The sequence below is a fragment of the Microtus pennsylvanicus genome, chromosome 6 (genome assembly GCF_037038515.1).
Source record: "Microtus pennsylvanicus isolate mMicPen1 chromosome 6, mMicPen1.hap1, whole genome shotgun sequence".
Taxonomy (NCBI): Eukaryota; Metazoa; Chordata; class Mammalia; order Rodentia; family Cricetidae; genus Microtus; species Microtus pennsylvanicus.
The window spans coordinates 30,859,489-30,875,527 of record NC_134584.1 but is presented as its reverse complement, the minus strand read 5'-3'; the positions used below and the strand labels follow the sequence as shown (position 1 = coordinate 30,875,527).

At 38.4% G+C, this 16,039-nt stretch overlaps 1 long non-coding RNA gene across 1 annotated transcript in view; it reads left to right on the top strand.

Annotated features, from left to right (window-relative positions):
* Positions 1–16,039, top strand: part of LOC142852790 (uncharacterized) — a 33,559-nt gene that overhangs the window by 10,191 nt on the left and 7,329 nt on the right. The window contains exons 2-3 of the long non-coding RNA XR_012910994.1: positions 9,729–9,862; positions 12,436–12,662. This is a non-coding gene — a long non-coding RNA (uncharacterized LOC142852790). The remainder of the gene's footprint in view (positions 1–9,728; positions 9,863–12,435; positions 12,663–16,039) is intronic.

Genomic DNA, 16,039 nt, shown 5'->3' with positions numbered 1-16,039 from the left:
TATTTTGGCCTTTGAAAAATTCTATTCTGTGTCCAGCCATTTTCACCCACTCTTATGGACATCCTGATGATACTGAAAACCTGTAGCAGATGCCAACATTTTCTTATCTGGAGGCCAAGAACAATATGGGACCAATGACAAGAATTACAACCCTCATAGTATACTTATGTGTTAGACACAGGATTGTGTTTATGCATGGTTGATACACTTCACTGGCTCAACTACCTGTGAGGTACATGGTCTATGTAGCTTCAGCCAGCCTCTAACTCATAATTCTCCTGCTTCAACCCCATGCATGCTGGCATTGCAGGAACACTTTATGACCTGTAGCAAGGTGGATGGGTGTTTTTGTCATCTCTATCCCAGGAGAAGAAAAGTAAATTGAATGGTATCACAGAATTTCTTTAGAGTTACACAGAGAGTAAATCTTAGGCCCTGACAATTTGATGTTAAAACAAGTGTCTCCCCACAGCACATTTTCAAAGAGATCTGTCTCTTCTCAGCAACTAAATATTTTGCCAATAAGACATAACCAGGAATCACGGAGCATGAGACTGAAGCCTACAGATTAAGGATAAAATGTTGACTAAAACAACGTTGTTCCTTTTGTGTGTTTAGATCTTGCATATTCAGAGACAAAAAACTCTCATTAATCAAATAATTATAAAAATATAAAATGAAATAAAAGGTGGAATAAGTAATTAGAGGGGAAGTTTAATATTCTATGAGAGAATCTAATAGAAAATTTGATTCTTTGTGGGACGAGACAAGAGTACTCTAAGAAGGTACTTGCTGAGAAAAAGCTGGTTAAGTTGAGATTAAAAATATGACTATAGTTAACTAGGCAACGTTCAGTTTCTGGGCAGAGATTCTAACATCATCATTGATTCTGAGATGGGAGGAGCCTAGCATATCATTTAGAGTACCGGTGTACTTGGTTTACAGAATGATAAAAGCTGCTGATGTAGACTAACTTAACAAAAACAAAACTGTGCGTTAGATAGTTTCCTGGTTTCTTTTGTATTTATTTATTTTAGTTTTTTGAGACAGGATTTCCCTGTGTCTTGGAACTCACTTTGTAGATCAGGCTGGCCTTGAATTCACAGAGATCTATCTACCTCTGTCTCCTGAGTGCTAGGATTAAAGGTGTGCATCACTGTGCCCAGATATTTTCCTCGTTTCTTAGCAACTCTGAAAAGCTATTAGGGGGCTACATCACTATAGTGGGAAAAAAAGCAAAGTTATTCTTTGAAAAAATCTCATTCTGGTTGATATTAGAAAAATAGGAAGAAAAGGAAATAGATTCAGTGAAGTCAGAGAAAGGTTTCAGAACACATCATCTTAAATGATGGGTTGGTTGTGTAGGATTATGTAACTGGATGTAGAACTTGTGAAAAGTCTGATCACAGTAAAGAATTCTGAATATGCGGTGACCAAGAATTAAAGTGTAGCTCAAGGTCAGTGATATGAGTCTGGTGTGTTTCTGGCAATGCTAGCCCATGTCTCAATGAGCAATTTCACTAAAGCCTTGGTTCTCAACAGGGACATGTGCACTTGGTATTGCCTCTGCCATACCACACAGTGCCAGTGCATACTGCCCGAAAACCCTGAGCTCAGACTCAGGGCTGTGGAGTGCAATGAACTACAGTGCTTTTCCAGTATAAGTACTTCTGGTCTTATAGGAACATAATAGTTTATTTATGGTAAATTGAACTTGAAGGTGACAGATCTCAGAGCAACACAGGTAGAGTGAGACTTAAATCAGCCTCTCTACTGAATGTGTGCATTTCCCTCATGTGAGAAAATATGTTGAGTCTGTCCACCGTTTTTTTGTAAATGTTAATTTTAGGCATCTAAGAATTTGGACCATAATCCTAATTTCTATTTCTTTTTATTTTTTCTTAGAATGATGTAAATGTGATGACTAGGTAGGCCTGGAATACTAGGAACAGCTGAGTAAGCGCCCATGGAGATCAGTCTTCACTAATCTAATGAGCATCATCTGACCCACTGCCTGCAGATAGAAAAAAGACAAGGGAATTAATCAAGCTTTATTTTTTTATTTGGGGCACTTACCTACTCCTGTTTACAGATATGCTCAGTCTTGATTCTAGGCTTTCAGACTCAAGTTGTGACTTACATCATTGGAATTTCCTTGTTTTCCTATCTGAATAATGTGAGTTATGGGGTTCCTTAGATTTGATAGCCATATAAGCCATTTTCCTACAATTAAACTTCCTTTGCCCCTTCTTCCCAGTTCTATAAGACAATATATATATATATTTATATATATATTCATGTGATATGTATCATATATATAATATTTGTTATTTTCTCTGGAGAATTTCATCTGTTAAACCAGTTACAGCTGCATTAATGGGTCATAAAAGCCAAATCATAAAAGTCTACTATTTAAAAAATGATTTAATTTTCTTAGACAAATCTTCCTCTGAAACCGGTGTTATTTTTTTTAAAAAATTTCTAATGTTCTTATTCTCTTTCATGAGTTGTATGCTTTTATAGATGAAGAAAATGAAGCTGACTTTCCTAAGTTTTCAATTGGAGGCAAGCCAGTAACTTGTAACAATTCTCGGGTTCTACACTGAACTAGGAGACTTCCTTCTCAAATAATTGCAGTTGCACTTCCAGCCTTTGACAGAAAATGGGTGTAATGTTTTTATTAAATGTTTCCAACTATAAGGTCAAGTAGGTACATAAGTGAGTTGATCAACATTTTTGTGACCGTGTACTTTGTATCTTCATTACTGGGTTGTGCACACAGTCACAGCATCCCAGAAAACACTGTTGATTTAGCCAATTTATAAAGCTGAATAGATTCAATATGGCTCTTGGAAAACCATGAAATCAAAGCTACTGAAATAGTCCAAGCTTTATTTGGCTCCTGAGAATTATTTTTGACTAATTGTATATTTTGACCAAGATTTGTATCATTACACGATTTGGATTTAGGAGTCTTCCATTTTTATCGTTGCTGTGATGGATAGTTGGGTTATGTCCTATCTATGGTGCATTTAGACTTGGAGAATTAGCTGATATAAGCTGCTTAACCCCATGTAATAAAATAATCTTGCTCAAGGATACACTAAGTACACAAAACCCACATTAAAATATGTGTTTTAGATGCCTGATAATTGTTTCTAGAAGAAGAGGTTTCATGGAAAACTCAACAAGATAAGTAAGATAGGAGCTGGTATCATGATCTGACCAACTTGCAAAGCTTACCATGCTCCGTATTTAAGGGTCATTAAAGTATAGTAGATGCTGATATACAACTAGATTCCTCTTTCATATGGGACTTATTGAGGTCCTTTAAGAAGGTACTTCAGTTGTTAGTTTTTGGGGGGCCCTGCTTTCTTTGTAGATTGGACTTATTGAGGTCCTTTAAGAAGGTACTTCAGTTGTTAGTTTTTGGGGGGCCCTGCTTTCTTTGTAGATTGGTAGCTTTCCTAAGGGTTTAATCTTTCCCATGTCCAATGATAGACACATTATAGATTCTAACTATCATGGTTCAAATTAAGAAAAAAAAAAGATAGACAATTTTAATTGCAATATTCCCCAAGGCATACGTCGAGTTTTCCTTTTGTTCATTGCTGCTTCTCCTTGTGCCCTTCCTCAAATATCAATCAAAAGTCACTTTAATAATGCTAACCATTATGTCATACTTTAATCTCTAGAACAGAGTCTGATCATTAACTGGTATACAAACACCTCTTTCTTAGTAACTGAAACATATTTTCAATAAATCATCTATTCCCATGTTGGGCTATATTTATGTATAAGAAACTGTTTTAAATATATCAGTCTGGGGGCTGGAGAGCTGGCTTAGCAGTTAAGAATACTTGTTGCTTTTATAGGGGGCCAGGGTTTGGTCCCTAGCACCCACATGGTAGCCTATAGAAATCCTTCATTCCAGTTTCAGGAGACTCTGGGGCCCTTTTCTGTCCTCTGCAAGGCACATATGACATACACATACATGCAGGCAAAGCACTCATAAAGAAAAATATAGAAAGAATAAATTATAAAACATCAACCTGTTTTACAGAAGAATGAAAAGTAATACACCTTTTCAATGTGACAACAAATTACTGTTGAATAATGATTGTGCTGTATTTCTCAGTGAACTATGAGCCAACCTTCAGAGTTTACCTAGTAAACTTATGTTACTAGCAGACCGTCTCTAGGCAATCATGCTGCGATCATCTGGCTAGATGGGCATCTGACTCTTCGTCTTGGAGAAGAGTCAGGATTCCAAGGAGCTGGTTCCATAAGCAATGAAGTATGGGCTGGGGCCTGTAGATTATCTGACTCATCTATTCCCCTTCACCAGAAGCTTGAGATGGCCCCAAGGCACAGACAATTTACTGTCCAGGGTTTGTAATGTCTGTGCTTATCTGTACCGGAAAAGAAAGAGATAACTGCTTCAACTTGAGATCTTCTTGAAATAGTCTCTGAGCCCAGGACTTGAGAAAAATAAGTTTGGCAGGTGTAGAAAAGAGAGATGTAGAAATAAAAAAGTGAAAAGTGAAGGAGAGGGAGCATAAGGGAGCGTGTGTTATTAAGACAATGTGGCTGTTGTGTGGGCTGGGGAGGTGGAGGTGGAGCCTAAGGCTACCAGAAATGTCTGAGAAACTGCACAGTAACCTCAGGGCTCTTCTAAACAGGATGTGCTAAATTTTATTATCATTTGGTGACTTCCTTAGGAGTGGGGCACCCACTCCTACATGCTCTGATAAGAGAAAGGGGGATTTTGAACTCCTAAAAAAGCCCTTAAAGATGCATATGTTCACAGCTGGAAATTGTGCTGGTCTCCATTGATGAGGTGAATAAGGGCTCATAAATAGGGTGCATCCTTAGTGACATCTGTCATGATGCTTAACTAAATTCCTGTAACTCACCTCACAGCTCTGAATGGATGTCAGTCCTCAAAACAGACTCTGTTATGAAGGAATTTTCAGAAAGATGAGTCAATCTCATGTTCAAGCTCAACCTCCAGGCATGAAAATGACAACCCTTCACACCACCTGAAGAGAACCAACTGATACAGTTTGGCTTTTCCACTTCCTGGAAGATTAAGCTCCTGGACAAGTTTCATACTTATTGTAATATAGAAACAAAAGACCCTTTGGTGTTAGTGGACAAATGAAACAGAGGCAAAACTCATAAGAGCGCCCTTGAAGGGAGGGAAGAATTAGAAAGCAGGAAGGACAAAGAAAATGGGCAAGCACTGTGGCTTTCTATTTTATTAAAGGTAGGGGTTCCCCTGAGGAAGGATTAATGCCTTTCACACTTTTGGGTACTTGTACACTTGGTTCTTAGCTGGCGCTTCTCTTTGGGAAGGTTTAGTATATACTGGAGATGAGCTTGAAAATTTAAAGACTCAGGCTATTTCCCATTAATTCTCTCTGTTTTATGCTTTTGTTCGAAGAGATGAGCTCCCTGATCACTCTTGCTACTATGCCTACTGCCATGATTTCTCTACCGTCATGACTCTAATCCTCTGGAGCCCGAAACCAAAATAAACTCTTCCTTCTAAAACTTGCCTTGGTCGTGGTAGTTTGCACAGCACAGAAAGGTAAAGAATAGATGGACTTTCACCAAGCACAGAGAGGTTGACGCTTAGAATGGGCTTCCTTGCAGATCAAGATATTCTAAACAGGTGTGACAGTGAACCAGTCCTTCAGCTTGGTTCCTGTTTGCTATTAGCAAAGTCAGATGGTGTGAGTAAATAGTCCTAGTCATCACATTCTAGCTGGTGTTGTCACTTGAATGCTTTGGTCAGTGAATCTGATATTGAGACGGTACCTTGTCATCTTCATACATGTTGAGACGCATCAATGGCTATCCTGTGGGTTGTAGCTTCAGGCTGAGAAAACCTGGCTCTGGATATAGAGTTAAAAATTTACACGTCCTCAGTTTTCAGTTTTCTTGCCCATTTATTATTTATAGTAAATGGGCATTTTTATTTCAGCTGTGGTGAGCTGACCTTCTCCGAAGAAATTGCACAATCTTAAAGATACTGCAGACTGCTTCGTGTCACTAGCTAAAGCCCTGCAATTGCAAATAGATGTGATGTTCTAAGTCAAGGGTCTATAATAGCTGGAATATTTTTAATATTTTAAAAGCCACTTACCTTTTCTGTATCTGGCCCTTCTGACTATGAGGACAGCTTCTCATAATGTATTGCTAAGCAGGTGTTTAATCCCTAACCATCTTTAAGCAAAGAATGCTATAAGAGAACATTTGAACTCTACAGGATGCTTTCCTGCCTTTCTGCAGATGATGCTGAAGTAATTGGAAAATATATTGATTTGTGACTTCCTTCTGTTCTGAAGCTGTAAATGTTGATGTTATCTCTTCCTTGGTGGAACATATCATTTAGGGTAACTTGGATCCTTTTCCTGAGCAGTGATCACTCATGTATGACTCAGAGTCAGCTATTTTCTTGTTTCTTTTAAAACAGTGTTATTATTTCACAGCAATAGTGCTTTTGCTGACAGAAAGCTACAGTTCAAGAGAGGCTAAAGGTGAGGAAGGGCTAGAAGTGCCTAAAGCTCAAAAATCACTGTGGTAGGTCAATTAATAGGGAATTATACCCCCCTGTTAAGTATCTTGCTTAAGTCTGGATAAGTTCTTTCTGTGACTGGTTCTAGGAAGGTAATAGACTCTAACCCAAATTGCTAGAGATGTTTTGGCATGCCACATTTAGAAAATCAGAACAAATAAGCTACAAAGAAAAAAATTCAGTGAAAAATTGCAAATTTTAGTAAATCTTGAAGTTATTGTTTACTGAGTACAATATCTTATAAGAACTTCTATCTTCCTAGTCAGTGATGTAAAATATACTAAGTTTATAGTTTCTCTCTGACAGGGGCTGAGATGGTGGTTCAGTGGAAGAGCATTTGTCTAGCACGATGAAGGCCTTCAGTCCAAACTCCAGCCAAACAACACACATGCACACATGCGCACACGTGCACATGCACGCGCGCGCGCGCACACACACACACACATCTACAATTGTTCTGACTCCTCGGAGGTACGAACTTAAATATAAAAAACAATCCCTGAGCTATGATCTTCAATGAATTCTGATTTAATTATAATTATGGTAGAGATAAGCTATAGATGTAAAGGATGAAATAACAATTCCTGATTTATTCTCTTATAAACTAGAAAATTCAATTAATAAGAAAAATCTATTCCCTGCTGGGCTTTAAAGTTTCATTAATGAGAGAGTGCCATCAATATTTCTGTTCTAGATGAATAAACCAAGGGCAAACAGCAATATATCAAAGATGGAAGAGCAGACCAAGGAAAAATTGAAAATCATTTTTATTTATTAAATGAATTGTTTGAAAGACATTGAGTCAACCATGAAGAAAAAAATTCAAATTAGCAAGAAAATGGTTTAAGATTCAATGTTGGGAATATTTTACATATACATAATCTAACAGAAAAATCATGTTTGTTTTATATCCATACATGATAGAAACTATAAGCCCAATAACTTACTACAATTATTTTAAATGATATTTATGATTTAAAGATATGAGTATTATTTAATTATATAGTGTTCCCTATCATATTTTTTAAATTTTGGATACAAGCAATTAGAAGTATCACAAAGCCAATATCTACACAAAGTCATATATACATATATATTGATATATTGCTGTCTTGTGCTTTAAACTTGGTTCTTCTGACCGGTAAACCTTTTCCCGACACTATATTTGTGGCTGAAAATTTTCTAGTACTATTTTACAAGCCTGCAGAGAGGGCAGTTACGGCACATTACTGTTGCTGCTGTTACCCCTTTGCAGATGTAGGATGGAGCAAGCTAAATTCCTGGAATTGCAGACACTCCGAGAGCTATTAGGAAAACATCTGAAATAGGAACCAAGTGCCCTGTCTTCCTACTCTCTCCTTTCTAGAGGGGGTAGACTTCTTGCTTACTTTTCAGAATTTGTTCCAGCTGGGAATGATAGAGAGCTGTCAATCACTCCGGCTTACCCAGGTGTGGAGTGTGTCAAATGTCAGTGCCTGAGAACTTCCTTCTTCTTCTGTAATATCAGCTGCCAAAAGTCAAGTGAGCTTATCTGATCTTGAGCATACCATTTTAGTCTTAAATAACAGAAAACCCAAATATTTAGGAAGCTAATTTTTGTGTATATGTATGTGTGTCTGTGGTGTATGAGTGTACTTATTTGTGTGAGTGTGTCTGTGGGGTGCGTGTGTGTGTCTGTTTTTGAGTGAGTGTTTTTTGTGTGAATGTGGTGTGTGTGTGAGAGAGAGACAATGTGTTTGTGTACGCAGGTGTGCTCATTGAGGGAAGATCAGATATTGGTCCTTATTATTTTTCACTTTATTTAAAAATACTTATTTTAATTTTGAGATTATAGTAAAAACTATAACACATGTAAGTCAGTCCCTAGATAAACATATAAAATTTAAATGAAATCTTTTCTTCTTTGCTGAAAATGCTCCCTCCAGTAACTGAAAAAACCTGAAGAGAAGACCTCTTTTGAGTTGCTGGTCATGTTTGTACAAAAAGTTCCCTCTAAAAACCATGAAATGGAAAAATCAAATTTATGCCTTGGCAATGCTGAAGCATGCATAGGCAGCCCGTATAGGGAGGTTCTGTTGAACTTGTCCATATTGGGTTTCATGGTCTAAGTTGATGAGGACAACTGACCAGGAGAAAACAGCCAACAGTCCTACCCAGCCATGGTGCTTATAAATCACAACAATGACCAGCATGGCACAATAACCCTAAGGGTGCATAGTGACATGCATACTTTTGTGGTAACCAACAGCTCTGGTTATGGATCTTGGAGGAGAACATACAGCTACTACTTTACCAAATCCACCATTATTTTTGAGAAAGCTTCTCTCACTAAGCCAGGAGTTCTCTGTTTAATCTAGACTGACTAGTTAAAGATCCCCATCCCACGTATCTGCCTGTCTTCACTCTAATGCTGTGGTTATAGGCATACAAAGCCTACATGTTAGGCTTTTAAATGGACACTGAGAACCTGAACAAGGTTTCTATGCCTGCACAACAAGCAATTAATCTACTGATTCATCTTCTGGTCCCACTGGCTGCTTTAAAAATGGCTCACAAATGTTTGATTCGAGTTGTTGGACATAGTTGGGCTACTGCATTTCCATATAAATTTTGGAAGTAGCTTGTAAAATTTTGCAAAAAAAAAAGAGGAACTGTTAGAATTTGATTGGCATTTTAATGGATTTATCTATGTGATCAAAGAAATATGTCTTTGAATATAGGGCAATTTTATCTTCCAATAGTCTATATCTCTTGACCTTGGGCTTATTTTTTTCCTGTTACTTCGTAGTTTTCTGCTTAACCATCTGAGGAAGCAGAATTCGTGGCCTCTGACCTGTGCTCCGTTGATTTCCCTTTGGCCGCCAGCCTGTTTTCCTTCTAGCTCCAGCTTTTGGACCTCTAGACAAACAGGCTAATGATAGTTGCTAGGCGAAGACTCATTATCTCTGGGAAGATTCGAGCAGAATGTTCCAGCTTTACCATGGCTTACTGTACACAAACCTAAAATTTATTGATTTATGAGGTACGGCTCCTTAGAGAATGTCACATAGGCAATAAAACACTCTGAGTTATAAAATTAGACGTTTTATGACTTGAAATTTCCCCACTGTATGAGCAAATCTCATTAGATTCCATCTATTACCAGGAGCAGAGGACTCTTGTCTCATGCAGGAAGGAAGAAGTGAGGCAGTCACATGACATGTCTCAACCCTTTGCTTACTTCGCTGGTGACATTTGATTGCTTCATAACATTTCCATGTTAGTAAGGTTTATCAGAAGGTAAGAATTTTTATTTTTTAAAAATGGAGTTAATTTGAAATTTGGGTGCTTCATATTAGGTCAAGCTTCGATACATTGGGTTAGTTCTATTCCTTGCTCAAAGATTTCAAGATATTTCACTTAATTTTATTTTAGGGCTGGGTTTCTTGTAACCCAGTATGAACTCCAGCTGTCTATACCTGAAGGTGAATGTGAGCTAATTTTTCTGTCCCCATCTCCTGAGAGCCTAAATCAAAAATTAAACATTTGACATGATAGGTAAACACTTTTCTAAGTGTGCTAAAGCCCCAGGCCTATTTTAAGATCTTTTAAATGCAATATTTAAATTCTTGCTTCCTAACTGCCTGTTAGAATGTAAAAACATCACTGATTTACTCTGAATATTCTCACTCTTGAAGTTCTTATAATTAATTTTTTATAATTAATCTGTATATCACTACATTTTGGATTTATCTATAATAATTTATTTACAATTGTATTATCTATAGATTTTTGCTTTATTTCCCATTTTCACCATTTTCCCTTTTATAATTCATCTCTTTTATTTATCGCACCAATTAAGAACTCTAGTTAATCACTGTGAATGTACCAATTTTAGAAGATAAAAGATTATTTTTATCATGAAGTGTGCTGACATTTGCAGGTCTTTCTCAGCTCCCCAAATCAGATTAGTGATTCCTACTTTTAGTCTTCATTCAACGATGAATAGAAGGGAAATTCTACCAGGTGCTTTTTAAGAACTTACAGTTGAGCTCGTGCCTAACCAGCAGCTTCACCCCAGTCACTTGCGTTCTCAGTATCTGAAGGTATTTGTATGCTACTGGAGGAGAAATGCCATCATCAATATCAACTAGATACAAACCTTGTGCCCAACAACAGGTACGTGCCCGCAGGATACACTGGTGCAATAGTGGCACAAATATTATGAGAATAACCACCCACTCTCTGATTGGATTTAAGGCCAGCCTCATGAGATGGAAGCCATGTCTGACATGGATAAAATGGCCAAGAACCTGAGACTAGAGAGATAGTTTATGGCTCTTTGGGGAAACCTAATAATATCATTCCATTAAAGAAACAGCAAAAAGGAATTCCTGATGACACGTTGCTATAATGCATAGATCATTTGCCTAGTTTTCTCTAGAGAGGCTTCTTTTCCTATTAGATGGGAGCTAACATACAGACCCACAAGAGGACAATGTGCAGAGAGTGAGAGACTTCAGAGCACTCGCTCATCAAGGGGATGTCTTTGCCAAATCCCTCCCCTGAAGGTTTAGAGATCTCTGTGGAAGAAGCTGCGGAAAGACTGTAAGAGCTACATGGGAAGGATGGCTCTAAGGAGAGGCATCTTCTGGAAACAACAGGATTGGTGCACATGTGACCTCACAGGGACTGCGGCAACATGCATAAGACCTAGACAAGTTCAAGCCACATGGGGTCCCCGCACCGAGGAAGGGAAATGGACGCATAATTCCATTGTTAAGAAGCTATCTATAGCTGGGCGGTGGTGGTGCACACCTTTAATCCCAGAACTCGGGAGGCAGAGGCAGGCAGATCTCTGTGAGTTTGAGGCCAGCCTGGTCTACAAGAGCTAATTCCAGAAATGGCTCCAAAGCTACAGAGAAACCCTGTCTTGAAAAACAAACAAACAAAAAAGAAGCTATTTATAATTGATACCTTCTAGAAATGGGAAAATCAATTTTACCCAATGGCACGTCATTCATTATATCAACCAGACTCCAGGGCAGGCCCCATGCCCAGGAACAAATGGCCAACACAAATGAAATCAATGCTATTATTTTAGACTTTTTTGTTTCACTTTCATTTATTTGAACAATATTTTGTCTGATTGGCTTTTGCTTTTATGTGGATTCTTTATGCTTCTTGGTTTTTTTGGGGCGGGGGTTGGTGTGTGTGTGTGTGTGTGTGTGTGTGTGTGTGTGTGTGTGTGAGAGAGAGAGAGAGAGAGAGAGAGAGAGAGAGAGAGAGAGAGAGAGAGAGTATAATGATAGAATGATAGAATGTTGGGAGGTTAAGGAGGTGGGAAGGATCTGGTGAAAGAGAAATCATGACCAGAATAAATCGAACATACTTTTTCAAAGAATAAAGGATAAAGAAGACCTGTAAAGCTCCTAAGTTTATCATGGTTATCATTACTAGCACTATAGCTATTGTAAATGGACCTTGTATATCAATGAAAGCATACTTCCCAGGAAGAAGGGGTAGAGAGAGCTTTCGGACATTCTGCTGATTCTGTCTCCAGCACATGGTGCCTGGGTGCCTGGTTAGTAATAAGACAGAAGATTTCTGGTTCTCGGTGAGAAACACTAATTTCTCACAAAACTAAGTGGACAAGTTTTAAGACAAATGCCTGGAGGGCTATAAAGATTTCTACGGAGAAATTATTTATGTGATTGATTGCAAGGGCACCCTCAGTGGTGGTGGGAACTATTCAGTTTTATGTTGTGACTTCCTATGGGGCAGGCTGTGGAAGGTGGGGGTTGGGGAGGGGTAGGATTTTGCTGCTGTGTTCCCAGAACTGAGAACTGTTTATCACCTGTTTTGGTTGATAGCTTCTGTCTGACAGCTGAAAAGTTGTTGCTGTCTGGTGAACACAATCCCACAACCCACTGATGAGGAAGCAAAAGAAGTGACTTCCGCTGCCGCAGGTCTCGTCAGTGTGGTAGGTCATCTGCCAACCTCATGACCTTGACCTACTGTGTGCAGGCCTAACGTGACTGAGAATAGAAAGTTCTGGAAACAGTCAACAAAGCTGGGGTTTCCCACAAATGTAATTGAGGTAAGCATAATAAAAACAAATGTTCTATACGAATCGAGAGGAAGGCCAGCGTTTCCTCCACGTTTCCTGTGAAATGACATCATTCTATCTTCAAGTAGCAATGTAGTAGATTTGCTTATTTCCTCTTGTGCTAAGAGTCACACCACCAGAGGCCTGGCATATTGATTCATCTTTTCCTTTATTTTCTTCTCTGGTTGGGGAATGAAGATTGTTCCAAAGACTCTAGGAAACACCTGATGCCTGTGCAGAGCGCATCTTGCTTTAGAGATGTAAACTCATAGATAACTTTTGATACTAAACCTACGGTTTATTTGCATGGCTGCCCATGGTCAAACCTGACACTTGATGTTTTTTTTCTGTTCAGTAGGGTGTCCTGGAGGAATAGCTGGAGGTGTGTGTGTGTCATTATTTTACCCAAAGACTTGAAGCCTTAGAATCTGTTCTCCAGAGGGAAGAAATCAGTGTGGGGCAAGGAGGGGGTGACATGAGTAAGAGGTGGTTCTTGGTTGCAGTAAAACTTGCATTTCCCTGTTTGGGCCAAGGTTTTTTCCTTTCCTACCTCATCATTAAGGTTCCAACCCCAATATTGAGCAGTGTGAGTATATTTGGAGATAGGATCACTAAAAGAGGCAAGTAGTGTGGTAAATTAATATGAGATCAGTATGGTGGACCCTAATTTAATCTTAGTATTACTGTCTTTACTCATCTATCTATCTGTCTCTATCTATCTATCTATCTATCTATCTATCTATCTATCTATCTATCTATCTATCTATCTATCTATCTATCTATCTATCTATCCATCTATCCATCCATCCATCCATCCATCCATCCATCCATCCATCCATCTACCTACCTACCTACCTACCTACCTATTTTCAAGACAGTGTTTCTCTGTAGCTTGGAGCCTATCCTGGAACTAACTCTTGTAGACCAGGCTGTCCTTGAACTCACAGAGACCCACCTGCCTCTGCCTCCCGAGTGCTGGGATTAAAAGCGTGCCCACAGTATATTACTGTCTTTATAAGAAGAGGAGGCTAGAATACAGAGAGAGACATGAAGGGTGATTGTGCTTAGAGAAAGGAACAAGCTAGCAATCTGGACATCAAGGAGAGAGGCTTCAGGGCAAATTAAACTGGACAATACCCTGAACGTGGATTCTAAATTCCAGAAATGTGAGAAAATTAATTTCTGCTGCCCACATCCCTCCATCTGTGGTATTTTGTTATGACAGCCTTGGCCGCTTAGCATCTCCTGTATGTTTCCATCTGTTTCATCCTCCACCTTTTCCTTCAGGAGATAAAGTGTGCCTCCCCTGTGCTAGGCACAACCACCCATGATGCTCTCGCTCTGCTGCCTCCTGTCCCATGGGTGCGGTGAACAGGTCCACTTGAAGAAACCCAGTTGGTGGCTTAATCAGATGAATCTGAAGCCTCATTTCTTCCTCTCATCTGATGAAGAGTTGAATTCTGTCATCTCTTTTCATCTACTCATTACAAAGTTCAAACTTTACCCTATGAGTTGTTAAGAGAGACAGAGTGAAGACTGAGTTCTCAAGGATTTTCTCTATCCTGCTGTCGTGGTTTAACCCCTTCCTTCTTTTTCAGAGAGACCAGGAAAAGGCAACCCAGGGTCCAAGCAGGCTTCCTAAAGCGACACATGTCACCTGTGTTTCAGCTGCTGGGATGCATAGATTAGGTTAGACCGTGGAGAGTGGGTGCAGACAGTCCACAACAATAGCCTGCAACTCTCAAGTGACAGTTACTTAGACACTTGGAGAAAACCCCATTTCTTTGACCTTCATCAGCAACTGCAGTCCAACGGGAACCACTGGGTCATGACTTTTAGAGATCTCCAGCTCCCAGCACATACGAGGAGCCACTCAGGCCTTGAAGACTGACAGAGTTCACCTTTTGCCAACTATTTATGAAATTCCTGAGTGCTTACATAGCTCTTATTATCCAGCAGGGCTTTTATTGAGCATCGAGGGTTCTTAGCTCAGGTTTTTACAAATTAGTTTCAGAAGTCTATATAAGTCTTTAGAATCCATTCATTATCAATCTCCCATACATTCCTATAGGTATATTTTCTTTTCTTTTCAGGGGAATGTTTTTTTGATTTTTTTAAAGGGTTCCAGAAATATCACCATACTAAAATTGTTAATTTTTTATAGACAGATTTTACCTAAACATTTGGTGTCCGCTTCTTTCTATTGTCCTGTGGGACCCCCAATCTATTTTCACAAAGTTAATCTTTGTAAGAGCACATGTGGAATTGCCTCATTTGAATTTGTTATTGTGATGTCATATGTTTTTTGTCATCAATATTACAAAATAAAGACCATCAATTATATTTTGGTATTTGTTATTTTAAAATAGTAAAATAGCATTCATAAATATCTAACTGATCCTTTGCTAAGTTTTAGTTTTATATTAAAAAAGAAATAATATTTTTTTCAGTGTCCTTTGATATGATTCTAGGATCATTACTAAGATGAAAAGTTTGAAAAAAATCATTCTGTAAATATCAGACTCGTTTATAATAGGACTTGAAGGACATTTTCCAATTTTCATGTCTTTGGCTAGCCTCTCTTTTCACTCTGTGTTTACACAGGAACTTCCTAATTAGATTTCACAGGGATTTATAAAGTAGATATACGATTGTCAACTTCTGTTTTCTCCCTTGACTCCAATATGTTCTAAGCCAATGCACATACTGGCTTCACAGTCCTCTAAACCATTTTCTCTTACATAATTGTTCTCAGCGCATGCAGTGTACTTACTAAGACTGGAAGCAGAAATTTAGATGTTTCAGGAGACACAGAAAATCTCAGTAAGTCTCTAGAATTCTGAGAGGGTTTCATCAAAAGTTTTCTTTTTCAATTGTTTGGGAGTAGCTACATAAGAAACTTCAGATTATTTAGCCACACTTTGGAATAAAACCACTAACATTTTAATAACCTTTTAATATCTTGCGTGAATCTGTGATAACTGTTTTATTCCAAAAGTGTACACTTGCATAAATATAACTATAACAAATTATATGCCAAATGTATCATCAACCTCAGTGATTTCTTAAATGCAGTCTTTCCCAAAGACTTTTAAATCTCATTTTTCCTTTATACCTTATATAAAGAGAAAATAAGGATAAGGAACACATGTTACAATGGGAGTTTAGTGAGGTTGAATATTTTGCAAGTTTTTCTGGGAATATGTTCCCAGTTGGTAAATATCTATTTGTTCAGTGGCTGAACAATTGTTTCAGGTATCAGTGGGTGGAACACAGGAGGAATTATAACAGTAGACCATTCCCTTTGCCTTCACCCAAAGCTAGACACTAATCTCTCCAGACAGTATACCGAGATTAAGCATGCTTCA